Here is a 14,378-nt window from a genome sequence, read left to right on the forward strand (position 1 = left end):
TTTCGTGCGACTTTTTGGGTCACCCCAAACCAGCCCTCCTCGGTAGCTCAGCCGGTAACGTGTTGGCTTGGAGAGCTCAAGTCCTCCGGTTCGATCCCGGCCGAGGACGCAAGCAACGTGGAGGTTCCTTCACCGTGTGTCGTAGATTTCCGGCGCACGTCAAAAGAACCCCAGGTGGTCGAAATTATCCGCAGTCCTACCCCGCGGCGCGTGCAACATGTCGCCACACTAGGCGGACAAACCTAACGTATAACACGACGGCATCATTCCCCAAACACAAAACTCAAATTGAGTTCTGGGCGCAAGCAGCGACGCCTTCTAGTGACGACCTCTTTAGAAAAGAGCTTGCAGCCCGCAACCTCACCGTGCCGTTGTGGTGCCGTAGGTCGTGTCCCGACAAACGTAAATGAATATCGCGCCACCTGGTGAATACCATACGACTGGTTGGTTGGTTGGTTGTCTTTAAGAAAAAATAAAATGGGGATTTTGGCTTCACTAGGCCCGCAACTCCACATCACTGGCACCAGTTACTTTGGTGGAAAACTCCTGTGATGATGGTGCCAATGAAGAGGAGGAGGAGGATGCTGATGATGATGATTAGTGGTGGTGGTGATTCCGACAGAAAACAATTGCACACACACTGAGATGTCACAGAACGCGCAAACAGTCGAACAGCAAAACCCACAACACACACATAGGCTCAAAACTCAAAACTTGTTGTCTGCATCAATGTCCGGGAAAAATACGAGTTGTGTTCACCACATACTTCTAACTTGCCAAGCCTCATCGTCTACCCGAGCATTGCAACCGAAACACAAACTGTTTCAACCTCCAAGAGACACCTGCTCGCAGGGGATGTAAATAAGAGAGAAAGACGAACCCGTGGCCTAAGCCCCCCGCGCGACGACGTGACATAGACATAGGTCCGCACAGGACGCGCATCTGGGGTGATCCTAAATTCCCGCCAAGAAACAGAAGTCTAAACGAGCCCAAGCAAACCAAAGGCCAAACCAAGACAAGCGGAAACGATAGACCGGACGCGCTGACCGCACGCTATCCTATCCTCAGATGCGGTGTCTCCGACTGGAAGTGCCCATCCCACCACTACAATAGGTCACTGCATTTGTCATTGTTTTCGAGGCCGCACAATCCCACCAAATTAGTTCTTTTTTTTATTGATTGATTTAGCCTGCGATGTTCTTTGAGAACGTCGCTCCGGTTCAGAGGGGTTCAGAGGATGATGATGAACCTGAATTTGAACCTGAAGTGCTGTTTTTACGCTGAAACCAGGAGAAGTGCCGCAAGTGGCGCACCGAATCTACGCAAAGCAGAGACGCAAAGCGCTTCGCGCGCCACACGCACACTTTCCCAAAGACGGACGCGGAAGCGCTGCGGACGTATACAGGGTGTTTCAGTTAAATCCCCGGGATAAATAAGTCGCGAACGGGTGCACCAGTCGAATAACTTTCTTATTTACAAGGGTCTGTCCGATACCGCCTACAAGTTGCGCACTGTGTGAACGATAGGCACTCATTATTTAACAAAAATTCAAATGAGTTTCGTGAAAAAAACAATTTCTAAAGCAGGGTGCCGTCTCATTAAAATGTGTACTGCCCCTGTTGGGACTTTCAGTGGACACATTTTAGAGATAAATTTGCCTTCGGAGCGGGTCATTTGTTGCAGTAATTAATTGGTTTAGGTTTACATACTTTTGTCAAGGTCGTGTTGAAGGTTGGGAGGTGGTGGGTTCGAATCCTACCACCGGCTGGGCTGTCTGAGGTTTTCCCTAGGTTTTCCGAAGACTTTCCAGAGGAATATCGGCACACTTCCCTCTGAAGTCGGCCCAGGACGCATACTAACCCACCTGTCCCTCACTCCTTCCTGCTGTCTTCCCTTCAGCTGTCCACATCTGTACGCTGCTCATAGCCACAGTTGCTTTGTGACGCTAACAATGAATTAAAAAAATACTTTTTGGAGAGTCTTCAGCCCCCAAGCGCTTCGGGCCCCCAAAGAAATTATGGGTCAACATCCAGACGTGTACAAAATCCTCCACGTAAAAAGTATTTGAAATAGACTACAAAATACTCATAACCGAAAATAATTTACGGTAGTTTAGTATTAGCAGTAGGAGAAAGGCGCATTCTGAACGTGGCCGTACAAATGAAAGGAATTAGCTTCATCCGCCATACTTAAGCGTTGTTGACTGATTAGTCATGTTTGGTGAACTTTGGTGAACTCAAGTAAACGTTGGTGATATGTTCTGACTGAAAACTTCGTAAGCCCTCCTGTATGTCAGCTCAGGCATCTCAACTTCTGGCGCGTGTTTATTGCTTTGGTGACCAAGGAAATAAACGCTGGGATTCTCTTGTACCTAATCCCCTGGGGATTCACCTAGCAATATGAATATTGTACAGAAGGATAAATGAAAGATGTGCGAATTCCCCCCACACACACAAAAGAAAAAAAAGAAAGAAGAAAAGGGGTTAAGTTCCAATGGGGGGGGGGGGGAGCTGCGAATGTGGACACGGCGGGGAAGTGTGCTGGGTACGGCTTGACAAGAAAGGAAAGTATTTTGAGTACAGAGTAGCACATACTGGAAAAGGTATTTTAAATACTTTAAAAATACATGTCGCAAAAAGTATTGAGTAGAGTACCAAAATACCTCAAAGAGTATTTGAAATACTGTATTTTGAGTACGTTCAAGATACGTACAAGTTGCACTCACCACTGCGAACCCGAATAGTCCAAACAGTGTTTTATGCAATGCGCACAGACGACGTCTCACTTCTTTGTGACCCCCTAGATACCCTGGTTACGCCGTCGTTTTTTAACAACACAACAATTAGTCCGTCATCACCATCGATGATGCATATAGTCGCAACTCCCCCTGGCGGTCCGTAGCGTACTCCGGGCAGCGCTAAGGCACTCTTGAAGGATAACAAGGCAAAATACACCTATACACTGATTTAGACGGGCGGGAAATTTAAAAAGGTGGGCACGTGATAAAACACGTGCACGGCGCTCCTCGCGCGCCGCACGTGAAGGCCGTGCTACACGTCACGCGCAATGTGTCACGTGCCCACCTTTTTGAATTTCCCGCCACTCGTTAGCTTGAAACAATCGTAACGACGATGAAGCGATTAAGCCCCCTGGTTCATATCCTTATTAGGCATATGCGTGAAAGATAACGGCGATTCCAGCGTATTCGTTCTCTTCATGGCATCATTCAGCGATAGTCACACAAGACGATGGCGCTATTCCGCTTCCAGCTGGCGTTTCCATATACAACGACACAGCAGATTCGATGATAACATGTCACAATCGTACCTAGAGCAAGAGTCATGCCGCCATCTCGCGGAAACGGACTGATACTCCATAATGTAAGAGCTTTAACATCATGGGGGTTCATCCACCAACTGCCCTGCCTATACGCCGTCTTTGTCTGACAGATACCAGCAGCTGCTTTTCAGTGTCTATTGATGTGAACCCGGAGTGATTGGGAAAGAGAGCTACTGTTATGTTCGCTCCTTTTTGTGGATGTGTTGCCTCATCCGTGTTGTCGAGCTCCTGATTAAGTCTGGAGCAGGCAGGAAAATCGGGACGTTGTTCTTGCCGTCCAGATAAGCATATCTTACTATAAGACCATCCACTCATGTGTTTGAGCGTAATTCCAACACAAAATGCATTGTTGTGGAACTGCCACATTGAGGTGTGTGAACGCGTTCAATGAGCAATGATGACGCAACAACGGCTTGCTAAGGTCTGTTCCCTGTTGCCTTATTTTGATGACGAATAGGATGCTGGTGAGGAAAGTGCCTTCAATGAACACAGATAGGGTGAAATTCATTTGATTACGACATTTTATTTGTGTCATAGAGACGACAATAGAAGTGGTAACACAACAACTTCTATGAGTTACACATTCTTCTACTGGACATGACAGGTCGTCAGTAGCTTTGACTATCCATACACAGATGACGAAGAGCTGAGTACGGTGGTTCACCTCTGTATAAGGCAGATATGAAGCCTCGTTGATGGTAAGTGCAGGACTTCAGGTCGATCTCGTTTTGCATCTTGCCTGCGACAAAGGTGGCGATGTGACAGGCTGAAGCCGTAGTTCAAAAGTGATCGTCAACCGTCCAGGTTTGATTCCAAGTGGAGCGTCAGAGAAAACGGCCTTTGGCGATCAGCGTCGACTCCTCGAAGCCTTTGCTGATGCAATCTTGTGAACCAAGGCAGCGTGGAACTTGCTGAGAGTGCTATGGTGATCTTCTTCGATGCAGGTCGAGGTAGGGCGGCTGCGGCTACCTGGTGAACTCGACAGGCTGACGTGCCCTGAACTCACGGGAGAACTCCCAGGAGAGGAGGACCTGCACGGAGCGTTGAGGTACAGCTCGAAGTCCTTCTTCACAATAGGGATCATGAAGGCCATGGCGAAAGCTTGGTGTGGAAGGTGGATCTTCAACTCGAGAGAAATCGCTGAGAGAAGTCTGATGCCCTAACTGCAAACTCCACGAGCTTATATAGGTCTTCTCTGGAGGACGTGCCCAGACGTACCGTCACGTGATGTCTCACTCTGTTTCCTTATCTGTCTCATTTTTTTCTCTATCAGAGAGGGCACGACTTCGGACGGTCCTTGGCAGATGTCCGACAGCGTGAAATCTTTGCCCAGGAACGAGACTGATATGATGGGGAGAGGAGGAAGACAGAGATGTGCGACAAAGAAGATTATTTTGTAGTTTCGTAGGAAAGAAGTGCGCAATATGGTCTGGTTTTATCCGGCGCCGGCGCGTCGGCTGTCGAGACCGATCCCGTTATCGTCTCATCTCTTTCCCATCCTTATTCTACGGGTATACTTCTACCACGAGGAAACTGTGTCGCGTCTTCGTAATAAAGAAAAGAGATGTCAATTGTTAGATGAGATGAGGAGGGGGAGGGAGTTCAGCGATTTCGATCAGCCTGTTTTTTTCTTTTTTGTTCTCTCTCCCTCTGTATTTTGTGCTTCTAGGGACAACTGTGCGTACGCGTTGCAGTCACGCCGTATTTTTATCTGTCACAGGCGGTGACGTGTAGTTTCCTTGCTTTTAGATCTGAAGTGCACGAACGTAATGTTTACAAGCAGGTTCATTGAAATTTCCAGAGGAAATGACGCCGCGTAGCGTACTTTGTGTAGTCCCTCATGCTGTACCGATATCCGCGTTCATAGAATAAGTAATAAAATTAAGTGATTTTGACCTGTCTTATGTGTGTTAACCCGAAGCCTACAAACCATCCCTAAGCATTCAACGTCCCGTGGCCTTCATTCCTTTATTTTTATAGTAGTAGCTGGTTCCCCTCTGTAGTGCGCGACACGAGCAGGGTGGATTTACGCGAAAGGTGGATTTACACTGAAAAGGTTAGCCAGCTGTAGGACTCGAACACACATCTTCTGGATTACCGGTCCAGGGCTCTTACCAATTGAGATAAGCTAACACACCTCTCCAGCGACTTCCAAGGGTGCGTCGTGTTCTCCGGTTGCTGTGCCTTGAACAACCCGCTGTCCTACCGTGCTACACGTGCAGCATGTCGCCACATTAGACTAACACACCTTACGAGTAAATCTACTCCAATTACCATTACTTCGTCCTCTGATTTATGAATGGCCAACTAGCAGTATCGATAGCGCCTAAACGGCTATCGATAGCACCTATTTTTGGAAAACGTTCACCGTCAGCAACGTATCACAACCCATTAAAAAAAAGTGCACATTGTATACCTGTTTATTGCCCCTTTAAGTACGTGGTGCCTCGTGCTGAGGTGTCAGCGCACGCTAAAGCACCATCAGGTGAGCAAACTGGTGCCTCTGGCGCAGGCAAGCCCACGCCACGCCATTCTCTATGGCCAGTTTTGGTCGTGTTTTCCATAGTTTGGAATACATCAAATTGAATCATGTTGAATTGAATGTCGATGTTATTATTATTACCTAAGACGGGAAAAAATGTATAATGGCCACCGGGTTCATACTCAGTCGCATCACATGGTAGTTTCGAGGAGTGCCTGCCATATTATTTAGTTCATTGTCCCGACTAACCCCTCAGCCGGCTACACATTCGTGGAACCACAGTTTACACATTGTTTTTGTTTTCAATGCAATCCAATTCCATCTATTCATTGCAAGCGAAAACGCAAAATAGGAAGTTTTAGCAGATTATAAGCACGTGGTCTACGAAAATGATACGTATAAAGGAAGCTGCCAAATCAAAGATCAGCAAGAGGAATAAGGCGAGACAGACTTAGCACGTTTTCGGAACCATTATCGTGGGCACTTTCCGATCTACATACTAAAAGTCGCTTGTGGTTGCAACGATTTCCAAAAACCATGCGCTCCTTGCACAAGATTTCGTGGCTACCTCATGCGAACTCACGTGCTTGTTGTTCACGCACTCCGTTATCTGACCGATGTAGACGCGAAACGGCGATAAGCGAAAGCGGAACAGTCGATAACAGAGCAGACTAAAATGGATCAATATGGTTTCTGCCTTGGCTCCCAGAGCTTGCTTCAAAAACAACAGACATCGGGTAGGCGAGCAACAACGGTGTTTGCTGTCTGGCGGGAAAAGAAGGCCGTCATCGATACCAACACAGACAGTGGAAAACCCGCTGAACAATATGCAGCCGTACCTTCAGAGGCGAAAATTCTAGAGCGTCTATTATTACGACGAGTAGCTGGCACGTGGACATACGTCCTTCCACCTTTTTACGAAATCAATAGTATGATAATTGGGAGTATAAACCAATATATTTTATTCGTTCCAATCTCTGACAAGTGTCGGAGCGGCTGAGGAATGACAACGTTTTCGTTACAAATGACGAAGGTGACGTCGAACATAAAGGTCATATCCAAGCCTGCTGGTGCACGCTTGACGCTGATGACATATCCCGGAGCTTGGGAAAATGAGAAATGTCTCGTGCTGTTTGTTGTGTTCTGTGCATTTGTCCTTTTCCCCAAACTCGGGGATATGTCGCAAACATCGAGAGCTGTTGGATTATAACTCGATTAGGATTTTTGAACAACGGATGTACAGCTCCATACTTAAAAAAAAAAGAGTAACAGAGAGGAACTCCCCACTTTTACTTCATTCTCACTCTCACTCAGTTAATCCCTCTTTCATGGCCTCACCACGACACCTGTAACTGGCGTCACGGTTACTCCTGTAAAACGGAGTAAAGTAATACCGTATTTTCCCGGTCTATAACGTGCACTCGTGTATACCGCACACCCCTAAAAGCGGGCCGAGTTTGAAAAATGTTCGATGTATAACGCGCACCGCAGTGGTGCTAAAAGCGTCTGTACTCCCACCAGTATACACAATAAACCAAAGCGGTGTATCACATATGCATATGCTATATTTGAAACACATTTAGTCAAATCCGTTAAACTCCGATGCAACAGCGCCGCTGTCATAGTATACTTCAGTCTCCTCTCTGCATTCCGTTTCGCGTCCCTTCTCAATCACGACATTCACTGAAATGACCTACTTTTGCCTACTTTTGCCTACTTTTGTCAGTATGTCCTGAAAGGACATACTGACTGCTGAACAGCACCCTAAGCATTAAGAAGCATCCTTTTATGAACTCCAGTGCCCTTTCGCCGGTTTTGTCAACTGACCCTATGAGATATGAAAGAAAGTCACAGCACACTCTGGAAGAGGCTAGAATTTGTACGTCACCGACCTGAGAAAGAACTCTGCAGGAAAATATTTCCGTGTACAACGCGCACCGTTAGATAACGCGCAGGACCTCTTCAGAACACTTTTTTACTGTATAACGCGCGCGTTGTACACCGGAAAATACGGTACTTCCTCTTAGAGGGTGTAAGGTTTACTCCCAGAGGGGAGTGTTCTTTCAGACAAGCTACTTACTCAACTGAAGGAGTGGTTTGTTCTTGTTTTTAGAGTGCAGTCGAACACGAGACGGAGACTACTCCCGTTTTCAAAATTCATATTAGGAGTCACTCAACTTAATTTGAAATGATTCCGCAATACACCAAAATTTGACAGAATGGTTACGGAACGGTGGCAATTAGGGTTGCCACCTTTGGGAGTGAAAAATACCGGCTGAGGGAGAGGAGGTGGAATAGAGGGAAAGGAGGAAAGGCTCGTGGGAAAGGGAAAGTGGGTGAGGAACGTTCTAGCTGACTCGACACAACCAGCAACAGCTTTGCACAACCACTGCTCTTGTCCCCTCCGAACACAAGACGTAATGAATAACAATGATAATAATAATAACAATGAATAATCATAATAATGAATAACTAAGAAAACGACTGGAGACTGCGGAGTTAGGTCTGTGCTCCAGATTTATTCAAGCTGTAGTGGAACGTTGAAGGAAACACCCCGTAAAAGCCCTTATGAAAGGTCTTGAGCCACAAATACCGGCAAAAGGCTGCCGGTATCACCTTCTTACCGGCAACCGGCAGAGCGCGCAAATGACCGGCCGTGCCGGTATAATACCGGCCTGGTGGCAACCCTAGTGGCAATCCTGGTACACTTACAAAATACGTGACATTGCTCTTGTGCAACATAATCGAGGGGAACCGCGCGCTATTCGATATGCTTCGTATAGCACTTTCATTCTTTGTTTCTTGCTCATGAAGTCCAAATCTTCTATCAACGAATATGAACTTCCGTGCCCTGAGAAGGGATGAGTGCGCGCGGCAAAGTCATTTTTCATCCGCTGCTAGCTTTCCGAGTGAAATACATGTGTTCGCATTGCTCGTAAGAACAGTTTCCGGATCATATTACCGCGCATAATCCACCACATCGTCCATCGCACACCAGGCAAGCCACTTATTCTTCTTTTTAAGTGTTGAGAGAGGTCAGCCAGTATCTGGCTTGCTACTCTTCAAAAAAAGAAAAACTCGGACCAAAAAACAAAAAAGAAGAAGAGAAAGACATTCACACACATACGCACACAAAAAGGTATATGTATATCACACACACAGGGAAATGAAGATGCGCGGAAGCACACGTGTCACAGGTCTCGCTGGTTTGCGGCCTTGAGGAGTTGTAGTAGGCAGTAGCCTGCCGCCTTGCGTCATTTGTCGTCTATAGACCATGCACCCAGAATATTGCAATGGTAAGTGGCCGGCTGTCCAGTGTGGAGAGACGCTTTTCGAGGATCTTTCTCTCGCCCTCATTTTTGGTGCAGTGCAGTAGCAGATGGATGTCGTCTTCGCTTGGATGGCATTGTCTACATGTAGGGTCGTCGGTCATGTTTAGCTTATACCTGTAAGCTCTTGTGAAAGCAGTACCAAGTCGGAGTCGATGAATGAGTGCTGCGTCAGTTCGGCTCACGTTTATTCAGCCTGTGTACTTATATGGTTATACTGTGTACTTTAACTACTGACTTCATTACATTTGAACCCTTCCAGTTATAGTGTGCTTTTTTTATGTCGATTCGGTGGCGGTGCTTCTGAAAGTGCTCGCGGTTCTCGGCCTCACACAGGTGGGCAATGTCACGACTAATGGCGTAGGGAATATGCGTCCTGGGCCGACTTCTAAGGGAACTGCCGACATATGTCTGAAGGCGTCTGTGGAAAACTCAGGAAAAACCCCAGACAGCACAGCATATGTGCCGACAGTCCACTCGCGTTTCGAGAGTTTTTTTCGATGTCGATGGGTACGACTGAAGATTTCTGAATCTGCGCTCCGCCTTTGTTGAGCATCCGTGGAAGGTTGTCTACGTAAAGTGCAGTGCTATTCTTTGATAGCGCTCATAATTTCATGTACGCATGGCCTCCTGAATGACTTTAGTCGCTAGGCAAACTATCTACCAGCTCCCGTGGCATATTGGTTAGGATGATCGCTTTCCACGCCGAAACTGGGAGGGGGCACGGGTTCGAATCCTGTCACCGGCTGTGCTGTCTGAGGTTTTCCCTGGGTTTTCCGAAGACTTTCCAGACGAATGTCGGCACAGTTCCCCCTGAAGTCGGCCCAGGACGCATACTAACCCCCTGTCCCCCACACCTTCCTGCTGTCCTCTCTCTATCTGTCCGCGTCTGTACGCCGCTCATAGTCACAGTTGCTTCGCGGCGCTAACACGGAAGAAAAAAAAACTATCTCCTAGTTAATGACCCTCCACGGAGTTACCATGCGTAGTTGCCAGTAGTCGTTGTCATTGGGGTGAACGAACGTCGACACGCTCCCGTTTCTAAAGAATACGCATCGAATGCCGCCATTCCTACCCATCTCCCGCACATATTCCCCTCGCTTACGAGACGCTCAATTTCTCAAACGTTACCCCATAGCGTGATTGATTGATTGATTTTAAAAGAAAAAAAAAATGAACCCCATAGCGTAACGACTCTCATTATCATTGTTTTTCTTTCTCCTCAACTTCCGCACTTTCGATTAGGCAAACGAAACTAAATCGAGACCAACCAAGCTCAATCGGCTTATCGTTTATCGTCTCTCATCGTGTGCTATGAATGCTCTCTTCCATTTTTAATCGCAGCAGAAGATACTGTTTTTAGTGGTTGGTATGGCTATAACTTACGCGTTCATGTTAGGCAAGGCCGTTTCACTACGAAGAAAGAAAGAAAGAAAGAAAAGAGACAGAGAGAGAGAGAGACTCCTCTCAAGTCACCGATAAGGCCATGTGGCTCGTCGATAAGGGCAAAGCACGAGGCCACTTCGTGTCGCCATCCTCAGGATATTACGAAACGTGTCGTCGCGTTGCAATATGCTTGTGACGTACTGTCGGGACACATGGGGATTTTGCTTCCTGTTGGCTGGTGCTACGTGCCACCGATCACGCTTCTAAGTTTCTCATTCACTTGCGGCGAAATTTTCGGTTGTCGCATCGCGCATGAATGAATGCATTCGACAATATGCATTCTACGGGTTGAATTCATTATATTGTGGTAAGAGTCATAAATGGCACAATTAAGCAAATGATTAATTTACCCAATGTGCTGAGAAATGCCACCAAATGCTGCACTGAAGCACGCGCAGTGACATGTCGGCTGCGAACACTGCAGCGGTAGTAGTGTGCTATTTCCGAGCGATCTGTCTGCCAAACAGTGCACCATCGTCGTTGCTAGATCACCGCGAAAACAAAAAAGGAGGGGTGCAGATTTTTGTTCTTAAATCTTGCTCTGGCTCTTACATAATGATTTTTGACTGGCCAAATCGATGCTAGCGTAGCCAGTGATCAAGTCTCTGAAAGCCTTCAAAATATTTCGTGACATCAAGACAAGTACGAAGAGTCCTTGTATGCTAAGTGCTGTTATGCAGTTTCCCAAACAGCTGGTGCGTTCTCGGTTGATTGTACTTTAGCAGCGCGAAAACAAGGTGAGGTTTTCGATCATTCCTTGAGTCCATTGCCTTGCCCTCACTTGTAAATTACCATACTGGGCGTTCCCAGGATTTTTCCCAATGGGGACTCAAAGTGCTTCCAAGTGGGAGGCGAGGGATCCAACTCCCCCCCCCCCCCAACGACACAATGTGTTATAAAAATTGAAAATTTTCACGCACACACACACATACAAAAAAGGCTCTCAGTCGATTTTCAACTCTAGCCATCATTCAGCTTCGCTGATGTCGTTGTGTCACGTACCTACTGCTGGTGATATAGATCGCTTCGACTGACGTGACGGACATCCGTTCGGACGTGAATTGTGTTGGGATCCGAGCTATCCGGAATGCCATATCCGGAATTGCATATTTTTCATGTCTCGAAATCCCGGGATTTCGCCGAAAAAATCGCGGGATTTCGGGACTTAAGGACAATATACTACAAACCTACTGTTGATGCAGTCGCGGCGTATATAACTGTGAAGCAATAACGAGTTGTTTAATTTCTAGCACTTGTTTTAAATGATAATTCCTTGTCCTTAGTACGCTCAGACACCCTAATAGCGTGCGCATATTTCCTTACTTGGGGGGTGTTTGTGAGCGGGCTTCAATTGTGAATGCCTGTGACAGACGCGCCGGAGATGCGTGTATTGCTTTGTTATTTCAAGGGTAGTATCGGCGGCGTCGAAATGGCGATGAAACTCCGCTATCATCATCATTAAATAAAGTTGTTGTTCTTGTTGTTTATACTGCTTTATAGCGGCGTGCACGTAAACAACAGCACGAAGAAGAAGAAGAAAAAAAAAAAACAGAATTGCTGAGGATCGGAGGTGTCGGTTTAGTTTGATGAGCAGACAAACGAAGTGTGTAGCGACCTCCCAGACATTTCAAGCAGGCTTCACGTTTTGGGCGCCGAAGATGGACTAGACATTAAGTTAAGGAGGCATGGCAAGTTTCCAAAAACTGCTCGGGCCTCTACGAAAGGTCTTCACAAATAACTCCTTTAAAACAACGCGAACAACTCGTTTGGCAAATAGACCATCTGGAGTTTCGAAAGCCAGTTTATCTTTGACATTAAGTAGTTGGGTACATTCTCTTCTTGTTGTTTAGTACCTTTTGATATTTCAGACATTCAGTTTTGGAAGCCAGAGGTTGGTTTGGTTTTTGGTGTCAGCCTGAAATAAATCCTGAGCGCTCTGTGTAGAGGCTGCGAATAAAAATAGTTCCGTTATCCGAGGTTAACAAGGTCGCATATTAAAAACGCTGGGACGGGTGTGTCAAGTCTCAGATCGAACTACAACTGTACAACACAAAGTTCCAACGGGGTCACGTAAAGGAGGGGGGGGGGGAATCCAAACGAGAAAGAAGATACATGCAGCAGAAAGATCCATAAGAAAAGAAGATCCACCGCAGTGGATCTTTCTTCCCTTTGGATCTGTTTTCCTGAAATCCGTTGATACAAGTACCGCCATTATAGTAATCGATACTTTTTCGGTATCGGAGTGTGGGAAAGGTCCAAAGGGAAAAAGATCCATAAGGAAAGAAGATTCACCAGCGGATCTTTGTTCCCTATGGATCTTTTTTTCCCTTTTGATCTTTTTTCCTAAAATCCGCCGATACAAGTAACGCCGTTACAGTAGTCGTTACTTTTTTCGGTATCGGAGTGTGGATCGCGATACCTTTTTAAATCGGTATCGGAATAGCATTTCCGCTATCAATTTACGGTAACGCGATCTCCGTATCGTTACCGATACCGATACTTTTTTAGCGCTCCACCATTTCCTCACCGACCATATTTCATACTCTTATTCATTGTCGCTGGTCCTTCTAGCGCTCGACAAGAAGCCTGTGGACACGTCTACGTGCTGCGTAACGGGAATTATTCCAAACACATGTTCACTTTTTTTTGTTCCGGAACCTGGACGAAATAATCACTCAACAAAAGAGTTGAGGTCAACGAACAGAGGTCAAGTCCTGGACAGTGCGCTCTGTATTCCACTCCTAAGCCGCCTTGTCGCACTGATTTAGCGCACATATGTACTGTGGTGTTGTAACTTCGGATGTAACTTCCTTGGTCGTTGGACTCCACGGTATGTGTGGGCCTGACACTAACGTAATTGTCATATCGGCCTCTGTCAGCTGCCGGAGAGACCGTGGCCTGCTAGGATGGCAGAAGGAGACTTTGAGAACCAGCTATTGATAAAAGTCAAGTAATGTGTCCGAACTACATAATAAATATGCTGTCCTTTTACTGCGAAACTGTCTTCTCCCAATTTGCTATTGGGGTGTTTACGTAAGCGAGATGTCTACGTTGCATCGACTTCGTATTTTCAACAATATCGGGCAAAGTATCGCGTTACTATTTTTTAGTAACGGTAGCGGTACCGTTGCTTTAAAAAAGAAGTATCGATATCGGTATTTCCATACTTTTTTACTCAAGTAACGAGTATCGGTATCGCGATACCATATTTCGTTAACGGGTACAACACTGGCGATAGACAGTTTTCCGGGCAATCGTCTGTAGCTCACTTCCTTGCATGTCTATACTTAATAATATTAATAATGGTACCGTGATGTTACACGTAAAGTTTGTCCGCCTAGTGTGGCGACATGCTGCACGTGCCGCAGGGTAGGGCTGAGGATAATTTCGACCACCTGGGGTTCTTCTGACGTGCGCCGGAAATCTCCGACACAAGGTGCTGGAAGCAATGTTTACCTCCCCCAAATTGCTGCCGTCCTCGGCCGGGGTCGAACCCGCGAACTTGAGCTCAGCAAGCCAACACGTTACTGACTGAGCTAACGCGAGGAGGGAGGGTGTCTATATATACTTGAAATATCACTCAATAGGATTTAAGCATATATACATATATGTATATACACACGTGTGCGTTGTCACACAGACCAAGATCAAGATATTGTCACGTTTTGAGGACGCTACTATATTATACTGATACTAGCTCAACTACTATAAACTTACTACCGTACTGGTGTACTTTAGGTGTCTTTTTTTTTTTTCGATAAGATTGTAACGACCACTGAAAA

This window comes from Ornithodoros turicata, chromosome 2 (assembly GCF_037126465.1).
Source record: "Ornithodoros turicata isolate Travis chromosome 2, ASM3712646v1, whole genome shotgun sequence".
In the NCBI taxonomy this organism is placed as follows: domain Eukaryota; kingdom Metazoa; phylum Arthropoda; class Arachnida; order Ixodida; family Argasidae; genus Ornithodoros; species Ornithodoros turicata.